Source organism: Apis cerana, linkage group LG3 (genome assembly GCF_029169275.1).
Source record: "Apis cerana isolate GH-2021 linkage group LG3, AcerK_1.0, whole genome shotgun sequence".
Classification (NCBI taxonomy): Eukaryota; Metazoa; Arthropoda; class Insecta; order Hymenoptera; family Apidae; genus Apis; species Apis cerana.
This window is the reverse complement of record NC_083854.1, coordinates 3,226,981-3,241,168: the sequence shown is the minus strand read 5'-3', so window position 1 is coordinate 3,241,168 and position 14,188 is coordinate 3,226,981. Positions and strand designations below refer to the sequence as shown.

At 36.5% G+C, this 14,188-nt stretch overlaps 1 protein-coding gene and 1 long non-coding RNA gene across 12 annotated transcripts in view; one reads left to right on the top strand and one right to left on the bottom strand.

The window, feature by feature from the left end:
* The window catches only part of LOC107997064 (uncharacterized), a 113,210-nt gene that overhangs the window by 24,911 nt on the left and 74,111 nt on the right, over positions 1-14,188 (bottom strand). Inside the window, exon 1 of one of the 11 annotated variants that reach the window (XM_017055426.3) lies at positions 93-2,795. The exons of the other annotated variants lie outside the window; for them this stretch is intronic. The gene's annotated coding sequence lies outside the window, so the exon portion shown is untranslated. Of the gene's footprint in view, positions 1-92; positions 2,796-14,188 lie in introns of those variants that run through there. 11 annotated transcript variants of the gene reach the window in all.
* LOC107997066 (uncharacterized) overlaps positions 4,673-14,188 on the top strand; it is a 65,174-nt gene continuing 55,658 nt past the window's right edge. Inside the window, exon 1 of the long non-coding RNA XR_001765916.3 lies at positions 4,673-5,106. This is a non-coding gene — a long non-coding RNA (uncharacterized LOC107997066). The remainder of the gene's footprint in view (positions 5,107-14,188) is intronic.

The window sequence follows — 14,188 nt, the reverse complement described above, 5'->3', positions numbered from 1 at the left end:
AGAAAAAGAATCTTAAATGCTATTCATAGTTAATAACTCGGTCGATAAATATATGGACAGATCCTGACCGATCGATAAAGAAGAAAGATTACCTTTGGCCAAAGTCTCGCTGGCGTTATGGCGGTGAGTTCCGGAGCAGAACCGATGCATCCTGCGCGAGCGAAAAAGGAGAATGACGCGTCGTCTTCTTGCTCTGGTCGAGAGTAAATTTCGCCTTTTTGTTTCATTTTTGCGCAATGAAAAGCCGATAGAGCTATATAGCTCGGTCGAGATGCGTGGAACGCGAAGAATGTGCTCCTTAATAGTAGTTTCTTTTTTCTTTTCTTTTTTTTTCCTTTTCGTTCGAGGAAAAGACGAATGGATCTAGATAAAGGGAATAACAGAAAAAAAGGGGGAAAAACAGAAATGCAAGAATAGAAGTGATCGAGCTATTTTCTATTGCTCTAAGATTCTTCGGATGTAAGACGTGTTCCCCGCGAATTTTTCTGATATATTATTCTCGTCGTGTAGGTGTTCCCTAAGGTGTTCTCTTTCCGCAATTCATCGATGAACGAATTATTCGCGTTAAATTTGAAGAAAAGGCGTACGATCAATTGTACGAAGAATAACTATGAATTTTTTCTGTAACACGTTACGTAGCTAAAAATTAAACGATCTTTAAATATATATATTTAATAGAAAGGCGTTGCAAAACGTGAATTAATCATTTTCAGCATACGTGTTCAGCAGAATGTAAACAACTTTGTGAAATACGTTAGTTACATGGTACATGCATATTGTGCAGTTAATTATTCAGGTTGATTGATCAAATTATTTGAATCCAACAAACGGTTAATGAAACGCGTTAAAGTTTTACTTATAATAAATTAATCAAATTTATTAATTTAGTAGCAGTTTTGATACGCGTTTAATCCATTTCGAGTCAAGTGAAAGTAAAGGCATTGCTCGGCACTTACTGTAAGAAGTAATAATCAATGCTGTAGGAGTTGAGTTCATTACCATTAATGTACAGTGAGTGGTTCGTGTCAATCATGTTTCGAGGCAACGGTAAAACCGTGAATATTTCAAAAGATACTCAATATCTGACTCTCTGATATCTTGAAAGATATCGAGTATTATATCACAAAAGAATAAAAGATAACAAAATCATCATCGTTCTTTTGAATTTCGAGTAACAGATCAGTAAACCAAATATCTCTTTTTGCAAGATCATTGCTATAATATAATTTTCATGCGAAATATACGGAAGAATTCTTAAAGATCAAAGAGAATTGCAACAAAATTGATGCATTTTTGAATTATGCGAATTATCTCGATGGTAATATAATTGATCAAACAATTCACTCTCGACACGAAATTTTACAAATAAACAAAATTATAATTGGCAAACAAAATTACCGTATAATAATAACAAAATAATACGACGCGATAAAAATTCTTCCTCCTTCTTCCTTTCAGAATCTCGAATAACAAATAACAAATAATTTCACCAATCTCGACCAATCCTTCTTTTACTCAAAGAAAAAGAAAGCACCATACTGTTCTCATTTTTTACTAACAAAAAAAAAACGAGAACGCTCATTATCTAATATCCACTTATCGCATTATCCCTTTAAGAAGCCATCCGCAACGTTGCATTACTTCACGAAACATCACGGAGCCTCTTGCCGATCACTCTCCGAAAACCCGAAAGCAATAACCGAAATACACGTATCGTGGAAACCTTAAATTCTCAGAGAAACATTATAATAAAATTCTTAATCTTAATTATCACGCTCGCGTAAGCAATACCAAAATACGTAAACTTGGAATCGTGGAAACCTTAAAAATCCAGAAAATCCAATCTTCCTTCGACAGACGGACAAAAAAGAAAGAAAGGAAGAAAGAACACAAGAGAAGAAGAGGAAGAAGAAGGAGAAGAAGAAGATGAAGAAATAAGAAACGCAGGAGAAACGAACGAAGAGAGCGGTCAACAAGATGAAGCGTGGCGTGGCGTTAAAGAACGAAGAGAAGAAACGAACGAATGCAAAAAACGCAAACGAAAAAGGGGGGGATGGGAAAGGATGCATCGAGGGGCTTCCGTGCCAAAAGTCGTCCATTTTTACGAGCCTTGATCGATGCTTCTTCCTCGAGGAAAGATGAAAACGGGAAACGAAGCGTGTGCGGTGCTGTTCGACGTCGAGGATCATTTATTCTAAAGACGGACGGAGATTCTCTCGGCTTCGTGCTAAAAGTCTCTGTATTACGGCCGGATTTTCTCTCTCCCTCTCACCCTCTCCTCTTATCCCTTCAGTTCGAATCTCTCTACTTATCGATGTACGCGAGTGGCGGCAGATTTTCCCCGGAATTCAGCGGCCTCGGTTCCGTTCCATGCGTAAACTCTGATACGGCCTCTGACCAGCTGCATCCCTCTAAACGCCGTGTGTTTCTTTTCTTTTCTTTGAAAAGAAGGAAACTCCGCCCGATTATCATGCAACCGCGAACAACAAGATCCTCCTCGATCTGTCAAATGGATACTCATCTGTTGGATGCTGGTAGCCTCTAATTACGCTGGTGGCCTTCTCCTCCTCCTCTTCCTCTTCCTCCTCCTCCTCCTTCCCCATCACGTCCTATGGTATATATAATTCTCGAGGTGAATCGAGGCGGTGTTCTCACACGGCACTTGTAAAACAACAACGGGTCGAATTCGGGTTCGAGAACTCGCAACCGGTGGAGTTACGTCCGCGGATGACCGGAGGAGGCCGACTGTGGTGAAACTCGCAGCGTTCACCGCGCACTGCCCGCTTTTAAATTCGCGTGGTGAGCAGCTGGCGATCCGCGCAGACGCTTGGCGAACAACGTCCGCAATATATCGCAGGAGGTGGTGGTGGAGGCGGTGATGTCGGCGGCGGTAGATTAACCGAAAGGTGGGAGGAAACGGAGGGCGCGCGGACGTTGACTGGTTATGCGCCGGAAATTCGCTAAACTCGTTGCATAGTGGATGCGCGGCGGATTTCTTGGAATCGGCCACGTGTCGTGGCGATACGCGCCGCTGCTTCCAACCAATCCGGAGGTGCGGCTGTTGTATCGACGGATCGTCGTTTGTTGCGTGTTGTTATTGTTTCGTTTGGGGCGAGTCAGTTTTGTTTCGAAAGCAATCGAACGGGAGGATATGCGAATATTGTGCGTCCATTTTTTTACAGAGAGATTTAATTTTTCTATGCTTTTTCTTCTCTCGTGCACGCGTTTCTTTTGCAATCATTTATTATGAAATTTCGATTTAACGATTAGGTTTTAAAATCATCGATTGGTAACTTGGTTGCGTGGTGGATTCAAAGGTTGAAGCTGAAAATGATCGTGATAGATTAATAATAAATAAATAATTCGTCCAATAAAATTTAATTGTACTTGCATTATTTTTGATAAAATTTTGCAAATACGAAACTCTCGTGTGTGAAAATTTGATCGTTTCATTTCTGACGAATGATTTTTCAATTTACTTTTTGAATAACATCATACGATTCATTGAAGATGCAACAACAATAATAATAATAATATGATTTGGAAATATATGTATAATATAAATATTATTTTTAGGTATAATTTTTTTTTCATTACGTATAAAAAATTAAATTTCACAAAATGTGAACGCACAATATTTATGCGGCAAGCCATCAATTTCGTTTCTTGTAACGAATAACATGCTTTGTCATGGGAAATAATGTATTTCGCCGTTTTGTCAGGAAACAAGATTACATTTGGACATTTTCGGCAATGTATGTATTACGACCAGATCAGAACTAAATTCTGATTATATCATATTTCATAGACAAATACACAAATGCGATTCTTTTTCATCGTTATAAACGAAATATGGTACTGCACATGATAGGTCACTCAAAGTAAAATTTCAGTAAATGGTCGAAACATACTTCTCTTCGTAGGCAACATTCCAAATGTATTCATTTTTATCTCTATAAGTGAAATATATTACTTTTCGTTGGAAATCAGTACGATATATCAATTTCCATAGCAAAGAACGATATGTTTCATTTTACGTTAAATCGTATAAATGTGTTTTTTTTTTTAATGGAAAAAAACGAAATCTGAAATATGAAATTTTCAATCATATCGATTAGTAACGATATATTGATAATAATATCGTTGAAATATTGTTAAAGAGGTTAGGAGAAATGTATTTGTATATATATTGCATTAATTGTAATAAAATCATTCAAAATTTTTATTAATATTATTTGTATATTTTTCCAATTTTATTTTTTTGAAAGAATCTGAAAGAATTTGTGAAAATAATTTTTCATTTGTATCTTTCATATAAAGATATTTGATTGGCAAAAAAAAATGAAATAAGTAAATATTATATTATTTTGAATAATTTTATTATAATTAATATATTACCTTTGTTTTTATATGTTTTAACGACATTTTAATATTATCGATATATCGAATATCGATATTCTATTCTATTATTAATATTCATCGTTATCGACTTTACCGACAGTCACACCTCTCAATTCAAGAGAAATATATATCGAATATTCGAAATATATTGAATATCGATATTATTCTTATATTATTAATATTTATCGATAATTTTATCGATAGTGATATTTCTGAATATTATATATATATATGTATATATAGATAATCGCGATCGATTATCGATTCAGCACTCGAAACGATAGAACGTGATTCCGCCATTAACGTGACTCGTCTCGTCTCGTGATATTCTTTGCGAAACTTTGTGACGTGAAACGTGGTGAAAAACACAGAAATATTCTCTTTTTCTATCGAATTTAAAGCTCAAATTGTTTTTTAACTATTTGTTTGAAAAGTGCAGACGTTCGACGTTTTCGGTATAACTTTTATTCAGAAAACAATAAAGTTTGAAGTTGTGGTGTACTTGAGTAAATTCCAATAATTAGGAGACTGATTCTTAAACTTTGCCAATTTATCACGATGGGAATTCTTCTTGTGAATGGTGAAACTTTGGGCTGATATTTTTAGCTATATTCAAGCATCGCGATATTCAGTGCCCTTTCAATCGATGCATCGATTGCCGTGAAAGAAAAATGAATAACCATTTAAAAGAAATCATCGAAAAAGGTTAGTTTTATCAGTATAAAAGTAACGTCGAAATTTTCTGTAAGAAACTGAATTATTTATTCTCAACATTAAATATCAATATTTCGATAATTTCTCGTGTGGTAAACGCAGAACGTTTAGAATAGAAATTGTTAGGTTAGAAATATAATCGTCGACGATCTCGATAGATATGCCATGGATGTATATCATGGATAAAATCAAAATTCCCATTCTTCTTTAAAATATCTTTTTACGATTCTGTCATTCACACTCTCATCATTGAACGTATCACAAATTTTATTTCCTATTTGCATCGCAGTTTTTCAATTGCCATAGGATACAACCAGATGGCAGTGATAAGCATAGAAACCTTTATTTTCTTTGTTCCTGTCAATTTGTTTTATTCTTTGTAATCCACGGTAAAAAGTATGAAAGATATAAAGAGTGTTAATAACGAGTACGTGTATCCCAGCAATTATTTTAATTACAATAAACGTTCATTATATACAAGTAAAAGAATAATAATTATAATTTATATCTCTCATCCTCTTTATTCTACACATTTAGCATAATTTTACTATTTTTAAAGCATAATTGCACATCTTCTCTTTGTTCGTTTTCAACTTAAAATAAATGGTAAAAAAAAAATTGAATCAAATAATAACCAAATATTTTTTTTAATATTAAAATATCGTACGTACGTATTTGAACGTATGTTTTATAGGTTAGAAAGTTTTTTTTTAACAGAAACAGTTTCTTACAAAAAAAATTCGACATTGCTTAATGGCTAACCTTTATTTTTTGATTATTTTATATTCAATAAGGAAAATTGAACAAGTTTTGTTGATCTCGGGAATTGAATAAAATTTTATACGAGTTTCGTGACTACGATATTTCAACGACCGCCAAACCATTTTATAACCAACAAATTATCCTTGTGTTTGAGTTAAACAAACTTCTTCAATGCGCCAAGGCTCTTGCAAACACTTGCGACTGAAAATCGGTTGCTTGCAGTGAGCAAATTTATGCAACCATGCGAATTTCTAGACCAGTGGTTCTTAACCTTTGCGAAATCACGAGATTGTTTTTTGATTATGAGAAAAATATACACGGTATTAACTAAAATTATAAGATTGAATGAAAAATAAATGAATAGTGAGATTTATTTAAACGATTATTCAAAAGTTTTTAAATAATTTGAAGATGTTAATAAAAATACAGAAAAATATAGCAATAATTTTATTATTTTATATTCCTTTTCTAATTTTTGAAGAGATTTTTATAATACACTTTTTTAATTGTAGAGAATATGTTAATGCATAATGTTTCGAGGAGTACACAAGTTATCGATCACTGGTCTAACGTTTTGGGTATGCGAATGTAATGGATACAATCGGAACGATTACGTACGATTTTTTTTATAGAAAATCTATCCGAAAAAACGAAACGAACTTTTTTCCATATTTTGATTACGATTACATCGTTGCAAAATCTCCTTAAAACTGGAATTTTTATTAGTTTCAATAACGCAATTTATTAGTTGAACAGGATACTTTTATCCGAGTAAAATTAATTTCGACGAAAACCTCGACTCCTTTTTAAAGAAGAAACAATTTTTCTTCCCTCTTCCACATCTCTAACGCGTTACAGTATCACAAACGGACAAATGCCCAATGCTTCGTTCGTACTCGTAATTAAAAAAGCGTGCAGTGATTTAACCACACGTTGCCGATTCTCTCTCTCTCTCTCTCTCTCGATCCACGCTTCTCCTACAATGGAATTCGTTTTCTCGATTAACGATATTAAATCCTGGCTCGGGGCGTTGGATATTCTAATTAAGGGGTTGGGCTAGGTCGGCGGACCATCGTTGAAATTAGCAGCGGGGACAAAGCGGAGATAAAATAGTTGTACGTGCGTCAACAACTCTGCCCTATCTTTCCTCTACGTGCATCACGCGCTGGAGAGACCCGCTGGAGAGCGTAAATAAATCGCGCCTCCGGCGGATTTGTAGCGGATTCCAGGCCGCCTCTCGCCGTTTGTCAAGACTCCTGTTGTGATTCACCAACTTTCATTCCACGCGTTGTGGAAAACGCAGCGAGAACACTCGATTCCCTTAATGGTGGCTGACGCCTCGAGCACGATGCTCCTATGTATTTTGTCCAGTTGCTCGTAATTTTCCCGCGAGAGAAAGATATCGGGGGAGGTCGAGGTGAAAAGAGATGAAAAGAGATTCGAAGGCTGCGCAGAGAGAGAAACGATTCGACGTAAAGTTGGAGAGAGTTCGAAAGTTCGAGAAAGAGAGAGAGAGACACCTGAGGAACAATGGAAGGACATTGTCGCGAGTCGATGCGTTGGCGCAAGCGAGTGGAACGATGGCTCGTTACCATAGACAAGTTGCCGGGTTTCAAAGGCACACTTTGCAAAGTTTACCGGGTTTGGAAACGTTCTTCTGGAACAGTTTCTCGCTACAAAAGAGCGTTTCACGGGGGAATCATAGCTTGATTTCGTGCAACAGGGTCGAAAACGCCTTAGCTCGAGCCAAAACACGTTTAACTCTCGTACGTCGAGGACAGGGGGAGGGAAAAGAAGCAAAAGACGTCTAGTCGTTACGCGACAAAAACTTCTCGGTCGGCGCGCGTTTCACAGCGCATAAACCCCGGTATATTTGGACCGAGCGGGGGAACGCGATATCCCATTCGGCTCCTTTTTTGTTTTACTTCCATTTTGTTCATCTCGAAACGACTTAATGGATTCGCACGGATGGAAAAGAAACAGCCGGGAGTACGGAGTTCAATCGTGCGATCACCCGTGTTTTTTTTCATTAAGGGGGAGGAGCTTGGAAATTTTCCAATTTGTTCGAGTGGACGGTGTTAATCCTTTGCGGTCGTATGTCTGTCCTGCGATACTACAGCGGTAGCGATGGGATCGAGTAGCTCGTAGGGTAAATTTGAACTTTGGATTTCGTTTTTCTTTTTTTCTTTTTGTTAAATGATATTATTTCGTTCGAATAAAAGATTCCATCGATTTTAAAATGTTCAAGAGCTTCGATAAGAATTAAAAGGGAATCGATATTTAAATTGTTCCGCGCAGGAGAGTAAATTAGATGCAGTTTTAAAATAATAAATCAGAGAATGCGTTTCTTCTTTCGACATCTCTTTTAACGGTATCTATCGAAGATCGATCCTGAAAGGAACACGTTTTGGAAAAATACGAAGGGTTAAAAAGAAGGAGCGCATTCGATCGAAAGATTAACGAGTAGTCGAGTTCCATCCACCGCACGAAGTCGAATTGAATTTATCTTGCTCATACTCGACAAGATTCCGGGGAAAACGAACAGATGGAAAATCGATTAACGCCGATTGAAAGTTATCGCTCATGATCGTACAGACAGAAACAAACGGATTGGATGTCGAAGCCCCGTTAATTCGAAGATACTTGGTTTGATAAACGAGAAAATTGCGGAACAAATTGTCGGCCGACAGGTTTCTTCGATCCCTTTTGCGGGTAAAAAACACGAAAAAAGGAGAATTTCCCGTGAAACGTTGCGACTGGTCGGTTCAAGGAACCCGAGCTGAAGACACAGGACGCCGCGATCATCGCCGTCATCGATGGTGAAAAGGGCGGCGAGGCGAGATGAGAATATCTCTCTCGGTGGCCGAGTGTACTCGACAGTCAACCTAGAGCTTAATGAACGATCGATAACGCGTTGAATCATTTCTCCTTAACGTGTTACAAACTGCTGGAAAACTTTCAACTCGATATTTTCCACGGGATCGAGGAATAATTAGAGAGAAGAGCCTATCTCGTTTTGAAACGAGAATAAAATACTCGAAATTCTTCGTTATAATGTGTCGATAAAAAAAGAAGAAATGAAAATTGTTACTTTTTCAATTCTCCTTGAACTTTTCTTCTTTCCTATTAATTATTCTTACTATTATTTCGCAATTAATAATTTCGATCGATCTTCGATCAACGAAAAAAAAAAAGAAAAATCAAGACGCATTCGCAGCCCAAACCTTGCACTACCATCATCATCCACCGCAAGACGAACCGACGCTCATTATTGTGCATTACCACCGAGAAAGGAATAAAAAAGAAGATGAAAGAAAACGTTGATGAGCAGGAATTCCGGTTACTTTACCTGTGTCTCTGTGCGGTTCTACGAGAAGAGACGATGATCACAGCGTGGTCTTTGAATTTTTGATAAAACAGTAAACTCGTACAGGCAACGTCGTCCGCTCTTACGACAAGGGTGCAAAAGAACGTGTACCGTGGACGTGACGTTAATTTCAATCGGGACACGTCGAATGTCGTCTTGTCCTCTCTCTCTCTTTCTCTCCGTTTCGCTCCGTTTCTTTCTCTCGCTCGCTTTGGTTCCCGTATCAGACTCGGTGAAGAGACGTGAACCAAGAGGAGAAGGAAATTGAATGGGCCAGCTTTCCCCGGTGCAAAGTCGCCGCGATAAGATTACCAAGGACTACTATATCCGATATAGTGCATCGTCGCTTGTGTGCACGTGACGAACGTTGGAGGAAATAAAAGGTACTTGTGAATGAAACTTGAATCTTGCAGCAAGGGAGGAGCGAGATCCATTTGGGACGACTTGAGGGAAATTGAAGAAGGGGAATTGTTTGCGACATCGTCGCGCTTTGGATCCGGAGAAGTGTAGTTTCTTTTGTATATGATTAGCGGTAATTTTTTCCCCCAAATTTCAAGAAAAGTTCGTTTGTCAACGATGGATGGAACGTAATGGAATTATCGATTCGTTTTTTATCCACGGTTAAGTCAAGTGGATGACGTGAGAAAAGTTTTACGTATTCTACTTATTTTTATTTTACATCTTCGAAATGTCTGCGTAATAATACGGAATAATTTGATTAATTTTGATCGACAACAGGTTGAATATTTTTGTATACAATTTTTTAAAATGACTCTCCGATTAATTTCTTTTTTTCGTGAACGGTTTTTTTTCCTTCCCGTTATTGAAAAAATCAAGTTTCTCGATATAGAGCGAGGCCGTTCCAAGTATCTCTAATTGCTTCCATCAGAATCGTCAGGGACGAGTGTTTTTCCGATTTACCACGGTATATCTACTCTACGTATATCTATTCTTCCACCGATTTCTATTTCACCGATCATGTTCAACGTCAATGACTCGTATATTTCGCCGATACGAAAAACGAGAGAAAACGGTTCGTTATACAATCTATGAAACGCGATGAGTTTTCGAACGAGTAACCGTGTATTCTCTGAAAATATTTTTCAAATCACTTTTTTCCCTCCCCCCAATCTTTCTCGAGTTCCAATCGACCTCCTTTCTATGATATTCAAATAACTTTGAGAGAGAAAAGCTCCGTGTAAGATGAGAAAAATTGGGAAAAGGGGGGAAAAAGATGTTGGAGTTAAATGGAGCTTTTATTTATTATTTGATTTTCTTTCTAGCTTTTCTTTTTACCACTTTCTAGTTTTAAATTATCGAGAATCTTAATTTTATTGCACAATGTTTGAGACGAATTCATATTCGATGCAAGTGAAAAGAATTTTTCGAAATATCTTCCCTCGCGAGAATGTAAAAATGTAAATATAGAAATGAAAATTTTGCTATTTTTGCTCGATACATATTTGTAATATATTTTATAAAAAAACAAATCTTGATAAAATTTTCGTTCGAAATGTAAATATAAACTCGAGAAACATATTTATCGCGATAATTTTGCCGAATGGATCTTCGTTCCTTTAATTTCCGTACAAACAGCAGTTACTCTTCAAATGCAAAGAGTTAATAATAGATTCTTCTCTCAATCCTCAGATTACCTACAGAGTTTAAGTAGATTAGCCCCGATTAATCCTTGGATTAAACCTACAGGTTAAATAGCGAGAGAATCCCTCCCTAATATTCCTGCAGAATGCAACAAAATCTAATTATATCATCGAATAAAAGTCGTTTAAACTCGAAAACAATCCTCTGAAAACACGACGTATTTTCCACGATAAATTTTAAAAAAATAATTTATTATCCACCAAAACGTCGAAACGTCACATCGAAACATCCAACGACATTCGTGCTTGATTGAACGCGTCATTAGTATAAAATCGAGAGAGGGGAGGGGGGAAAGGAAGGAAAAAAAAGCGTTCGTTTCAAAAATCGATCGCGAACGCTTCTCATTCGAAGCCGTTTCCCGCGGCACGCACACACCACAGGTTGCAAAGTCTCGAACCCTTTCTTTCAATTCTCGGACGATTGCTCGCCGTGAATTTAATTCGACGAATCGTAATTCGTACAACTAATACCATTTCTTTTTCAAAATCATCCTCTGCGATCCATCAATTACAACAACCGATCGCTCGAATATGCAAATTAATATTTAAGAGTTACGTATAAAATGGTATTGGTTATTCGTGGGACAACGAGTGATGGAGGATGATTTCTGGTGAAAAGGTAAAAAATTGAATATATATATATTTTTTTTCGTTTGAGGTTTTGTTTTCGAGAGAGTCGTGTTTGAAAATTTATCAAGTGCAAGTGAAATTGGTTATTGACTTCGATTCCCGATTGAATATGAATGAGCTATCGATAGAATGTGTATATGAAGAGAAAAAAATAAAAAATGAAGAAGAAATTTTTTTTTTCATTCGAAAATTAATTTTCCAGAAGATCGAATTTAAAAATTTGTCGATTACATTTTCCCCGACTTCTGGTATTTTATTCTACATTTTTCCAATTACGAATCAATAACCAAAACAAATAATTGTATTCGAAAAATTTAATGAAAACAAAATCTCAGATGAACAAATTTCCGATTTATTCGATTTCAGAAATCATCTCCCGTTCGATTACGTATTGTATACGTTACATTAATAAACAATGTAATATTTCTCGAGGAGTTCTAAAAACTCGATCGTGCGATATTAACAATCTTCCTATATATTTTCTTTAAATAAAACGTATTTAATAGATGCAATGATAATTATTTCTTACAAGAAAATTACAATCTTTTATCAACAAGGAACATACGATTATTAATATCGAACATTTGAAACTCTCGTTCAAATCTAACATCAAATTATCATAACGATATTACATCTCTATGCTATCCACGAAATTGATTAAATTACTTTGAAACGTTACCGTTTAATCTCAACCCAAAAAAAAAAAAAAAAAAATCCGTTTACCATTAATATAATTAAACTCGATCGAATCCCGTAATTATAATTTCAAATCAATCGAGCGCCTTTCCTTCGAGTGGCCAAACCCCTCGACGAGCACAATACACACACGCGAAAATTCGGAGACGGAGCGCGGCACGACCGTTCCCGAGGACGTCCGCCGTACGACTGACGCGCGGCCCAATATTCGCCGATACTACATGTGCACGTTTCTCCCCGTATTTGCAAGCGCGACAGGCGGGTATCGGGTGCAGCTGCCCGCCATCCTCCCCCGTCATCACCCCCGCCCGATCGCCACCAACCTCCTCGCCCCCCCTTTCGCGAAACTATTCGATTCTCGCGATAACAATAACGGTGGTAATGCATTCTTGTCGCAACTACCGAGCGTCGTTGTCGCGACTTTTTACCGGGTGTTGAGGATGAGTTTTCCGGCGAATCGGAAGAAGAGGGGAAGGTTTATGATAATAGTTGTTGTTTAGGGATAATCGCCGATGTATTTCCTCATTCTTTCGTCCAAGATTTCGTGCGTCGGTCGTTCCTTCGAGTTTTTCGTTCGGGGGAAAATTTTATTTTTTTCAATGGAAATTTCGACGTGTTGTCGAGAAGAGGGTTTTAATAAACGTTTCCAGGGAATTCTCTTTTTTTTTTGGATAATCTTGGAGGTGAAAAAGATGGAAATATTATACTATGTCCGAGTTAGGTAGGATTATTCTCCTCGATTTTCAGGGAGAATCCTTTTGTGTCTATCTCGTGTATAATTTTTCGTATATTTTCATTGACGATAAAAATTGCAAATTATTACGTTCCATTATTACGTTTCTTCTGAAAATTACAAGATAATTATAACGTGTTTACGAGAAAAATAAGTATATTCATTCGAATATTTCTGACAGGTATATGTAATCCTGTAATGAGATTTGGCCGTGAGTAACGTGTACCAATACCAATCGATACCGAGTTTAGCATACACTAATCAATAGCGGAATATTCATGTCCTGATCATAATTATCCTCGTAATTGTCGTGATACTACGAAAATTAGGCTTTGAATTCTCGAGACATTTATTACGTATTTTCATTGTTTTTTTTAAATTTTTCTTCTTTGCAACCGATTCTTATCGATTTACTTGCACGATCATCTACCATGATATCCGAAAATAAAATCGTTTATTCTCCTTAACAACGAAGTAATAGTTAGGTTTGAACTGTTGAAAAATTATCTTATCTACAATTTCAATAAAAGTTACTTTTCTTTCTTCTAATTGAATTAAAAAATCGTCGCTTTAAAAAGTTGTGTCTACAAAATTATTCTCTCCAATCCCGATTCCAAAGGAACAACACGGTTCAACGTATACTTTCTCGTGATACAGTAACGAAATTTACGATAGGCACATCGTTATTGGCTTCGTGTTGGTTCGGCACTTTTCTAGGTAATTGATAACACTCGTTCTATTTTACATTACGTTACAATTCTTCCCGAGTTGGGCAATAACAAGACAATCGTGGAGGAAAATGGAGGGAGGTTTGGTTTCAAGTGTTGAGAGGATAATAGAAAAGAGAAACAGTTCCCCGACTAATTGGATCGTCGAAGCAGAGAAAGGGGATCCTTTATTTGCACAGCTAAAAACGCTCTTGTCAATTTCTTCTTAAACTGTCGATAGATTTTTGTCCTTCTTCGATACTTCTTTAATAACAATTTTCATAATCCTTCTCGAGTAAACTTTTTCTCTTTTGCTCGAACACATCGTATAATAGAGAAATTGTTGCTAAATCTATTTTACTATGCAATGAAATTACAAGATTTTAAAAAAGGGATCTCCAACTTTCCGCGTCATTGTATGATAAATTATTAAAATTCCAAAATTTCATCCATTCGATATCCTGAAAAGCTACATTAATCTCGTTTCAATGCATATATATATATATGTACATATCTA